Below are 4643 nucleotides of genomic sequence, written 5' to 3'. Positions count from 1 at the left end.
TTTTTTTGTCCTTTTTTGTTTTAATTTTAAAGCAACAAGGAAGGACTGTTGAATAGACGGAGGTGGGGGTTGGGGTTACAGGTCAGGACCTGAGACTCACCTCTGGCTGAGCCCACAGCTCTGCTCAGATAGCAAACCGTGGACTCGCGCGTGCGCACACACAGGAAGAACTATCTACCACAGGCTGCAAGTGGACTGCTGGGGTTATTTCTCTTGTTTGAATAACCTTTTTAAGGAAATGACCCAGAAATATCAGTGTTTGCCTTTTAGTAAAGGAGAACTGTTGACCTAATGAATTTGCAGCAGTTTAAAAGCCTATTTGAATTTGTCCTAGTGCATTGAAAAGGCCCAGCACCAGCATTATCATGAGTCTCTCCTCCCAAGGCCAGATCGTCCTCTTCTCTGCCACCGACACCACCAACTCCTCCTCCATTTCCTCACTTTTACGATGCTTTTAAATCTAGGTACAACTTGAGCCATCAAAAACAGGGGAAAAAAAGAAAGGTGGTACATTGAATGGGAACTGAACAGATTCCTTGTTTGAGAGATCCTTGTTACGGTATCTGGGTTTAGATTTAGAGAGACTATCTAAAAAAATATTAATGCGCTTTAGAATTTAATAACAAATAAGCTTCTGTGCACAAGGTATAAACTGATTGATGATTACAATATGACAGGCAAATGCATATTTTGCAAATATTTAGATTAAAATGTTAAAAAAAAAACACCTAAAAATATAAAAATCTAGCTGACTGAAAACTCGTTTGGGTCCTGAAGGACTGCGCTAGTTTTTAGACTCAGTTCTTGCACTGGAGAGATGGCAACCAATCAAGACAGATTCCACTGCAAAACCTGCCCTTGTTTACTTTGTACATTTCCTTCGTACATTTCCTTCTCTATCCATTCATTATTTTATTTTTTTGTCTTTTACTTGTCGAAAGGTTCCACCTGTGTATAGGTGGCTTATCCGTGTAGTTTTGAGCCACACCACCCCTCTTACCCCCCAACTCAGCAGAAAGCGGGGGCTGCCTTAGGTTCAATGTGTGATGTTTTTCCACTCAGTGTACGAGTCTAACCCTAATCAGGCACCAACAGCAAGTCTAATGTCTGTGAAGAGTTAGGGGAATGTACCTGACACCTATGTATTTACTCTTTTGTGGCTCAGAATTTCCTCCTAGTCGAGGGAATCTGAGTGTTGAGGGGAAGTGGGACTACATCTGTGCTAAGCTCTGCATAAAGACCCCGGACATGTGCACAAAAGGAGATAGTGTTTGCTTTTTTTGTTTAAGATATTGATTTTTGGATCATTCATTGATTGTGATGATTTTTGTTTGAGTTACTAAACGATCTTAGTTTTTTCTTTTCTTTATTTTCTTTTTGTCATTGATCATTTATTGGATGTCCCCATGCTCTCGCTCCCTTCAGAAAAATATGCTTGCATTTGAATTGGTGTTTGAAAAGAAATTACACAGGCTAAAGCACAACATTGAATAAAATTGAACTAGTTCTTTGCTTGATATTTATTTCCATTTTGTCATTTTCTCTTTTTATAATTGTTTTTTTTTTTTTGCTCGACCCATTTCATTCCAACCGCCAGTGTCAGAATCTCAGTATTAACACTTCACAAAATGTAATCAATTCAAATATTTGTACGTGATTTAGGCTTGTGTACTTTTATTCACAAAAGTCCTCCTTTTTGTCTCAGACTTCACTTCCTCACACATAGTTGTCCATCAGTTAAAACGAGGTACACAGGCGAGAAGGTGATCGTCCCACGTTTTCCTGCTTCAGATCAGAGATGGTGCAGTGTATTTTAATAGCAGTGCAAGCATTTAACACGTACCATACAGTACTTGATTGGAAGTTCACAAAGACTTAGGTTCAGTCTTTCAAAATTGAAATTCAGTTTAAGTCAGATTTTTACCCAAATTACCCAATTTCACATTAGATTTAAATAATTTTTACCTTCTATGTGATATAACATTGTTATGTGGTGCACAGTCTCAATTGAATTTTTCTTGTGGGTTTCAAAGTGAGAAACCATTCCCAGATAAACCAAAGGATGACATATAGGCCCCTACTGCCTTTCCTTCAGTATTCAAACTTTACTTTGCCTTCTCCATCCAACGTCTTGTAGCCATGTCTCGTCACAGTCCACGACTCATTCCACGCAGGAAACTGAGGCATGCTGTTTTATCTTCATCATAACTTTAATGATAGTTCAGTTGTGCTGCTGGCTTTGTAGTCATTTCTGCACAAATTGTGACATTTGTTGCATATTTTCTTTCCCCTTTTTGAGGAATGTTTGAGAGTTGGGACTTTGAACGGACACCTTGAGCTTTCTGTTGTATAGTTTTATCGCAGTCTCTCATGGCTGGTCAGGAAATGTGCTGGTGAAATGCTTCAATAATGTCTCTCTTTTCAGTATGTGCTCCTAACACTATTGTCTGCTGGGAATTGTTGGGATATTGACCTAAAAGCAAAATCTATACTGTCTTTTAATTTTAAGCCTCCAGCATTCTATTTTGTTAATTGTTCAAATAAAGGATTGTGCAAAAAGCAGTTTGCTAATGAAGTGTAGTCAAAAGACTACTTGTCTTTCTTATAATATATACAGTAAATACTGGAAACATCTGCAGTCTCTACACTCTGGACTGGCCTACAGAACAATGTGCACAATAAACCAAAACAACAAAACGATCCACAGCGTCTTGGTTTACCACACACTGCTAATTGGTCTCTTGTTCCTGTATGTCAACATATACCATGTGTAGTATTTGTAGTATGTTGTATCTCCCCCCTCCTGTGGTCTAACTGGCTGCCTCGGTGCCCGCAGTGCTCTCTTTAGGGCTGAGACTGAGCTCGCCTCAGTTTGCTTTAATGGGAAGCAGACCTATCGTTGAAAAATTTGCCATGTAAGGTTTTTCTGCCCTTTAGTATTACTATTTATTCCTTGCTCGCTATAGCTCGGCCCTCCACCGAAATGTGGCTTTGCTCTCAAACTTACAATCAAGCGCAGTATTTTCCTTGTTAATGTCAGAAGGCAAATACAAGAACTTTTTTTTTTCCTTCTTCTTTTTACAGGCCCGCAGCCTGAAGGCCAAATTACATGTTTGGACACCCACTGATAGACCACCTATATTCACAAGTGTCTCCTTCAGCCTTTAGGGATGATGGCCTGTGTGTGTGTGTGTATGTAGCTCCCCACAGGCCTTTTTTAGGCATTGAGTGCATAGGACACACTTTTTAACACAAGCCAGTAATTTGAATGGTCATACTGCAGCATCCACTGAGGACCTAGAACAAGGAGCAATAGAATTGGGCGAGTACTACATGTTACTTTTCTGTAATATGAACATTATATTGTGCCATTTAGATCATTAAAGTGCCACTGGTCAAAATAATCGTTCAGAGTAGAGATGAGCAACCCAAAATTGAGTACTTTTTGGGCAACAAAGCCAAACCTCATGTAGCAGTAGAACAATGGGGCCTTGTCACATCATCTGCCTATCTGCTCCACAACTGACTTATGACTGTTGAGTCATGTGTTTTAATAGACAGGAGACAGCCATTAAGCCCTGCACTTAACCAAGCATCAACCACCACAGCTTAATATTGAGAAAATGGAGCGGTGGAGCCTTCAGATCCAGTTCATCTAATAGCTGATGGATGCAGATTTCAGAATGCTCATGTTGAAGTTGGTAAATTGTAGTATTTTGGTAGCTAATGTAATTTATTTTGAGGTCTTAGTGGCAAGTTTAAAGTGTTCTTGTTCCAGTAAGAAAGTGGGTTTCACCCTGGCGGTGAGGACACCCAAATGGCGTCCCATGAAAAATCTGAAAGGTCACAAGATGATTACATTGATATGATTTACTTTATTCTAATTTCTTCTCCATTTTTCTGAGAAATAATGTAATATGTTAGGCCTGTAAAAAGTCTTAAAGCAATGTTGGAAGGAAGATGTTGCTTTACTTTAAGAGGGGTTGCATTAAGGGGACAAGAGGGCTCCAACAGAAGTTTGTTTTGGGTGCTCCTTGACATATTAGGGGTTGATGAAAGCAAAACCTGAATATATATGACCAGAGAAATTTAATGAAGGGTCGCTGAATGGTTTGAGTATGAAAACGAATCCTATAAAACCCAACTGAGCAGCCGACAGTGTCTCTACTACTCTACATCAGAAGAATGTTTGTCTCTTTTCCATCCTAGTAGATCTTTTACTAGGACATTTTATGTTTTTCTTTCTTTTTTCGGGCTGTCCGGCTGACACTTTCCATCTACATACTGTAAATGGCAGTAACTTCTGTCATGACTTTTGGTTGAAGTTTCTTGGTCTACTGGCCTTGAAGGTTGGAATGCATGGCATATACTCCATTGGTGCCAGTCCTCCATTCAAGATATTGCAAACAACTAGAGATTCAGTGCAAGGCTCTCAATACAGAATTTTTTTTCTTGTGTGCTTACATTTGATTAACCTGGCCCTCTTTATCCTCACAGGAGTGATTTTTGTGCATTTCCTGTTCCACTGCGATCCACCCACTGCTTTGTTTTTATAATCAGCCCTTTACACCATATGGTGTCTTCATTCAGTCTCCCCCAGTTTCCCCCCCTCTGCATCTCATTTCTTTCCATCTTGTTTAGAG

Source organism: Morone saxatilis, unplaced genomic scaffold (genome assembly GCF_004916995.1).
Source record: "Morone saxatilis isolate NCDOM2014 unplaced genomic scaffold, NCSU_SB_2.0 Contig11, whole genome shotgun sequence".
In the NCBI taxonomy this organism is placed as follows: domain Eukaryota; kingdom Metazoa; phylum Chordata; class Actinopteri; family Moronidae; genus Morone; species Morone saxatilis.
The sequence above is the reverse complement of the archived record's forward strand: the minus strand, read 5'-3'. Positions refer to the sequence as shown.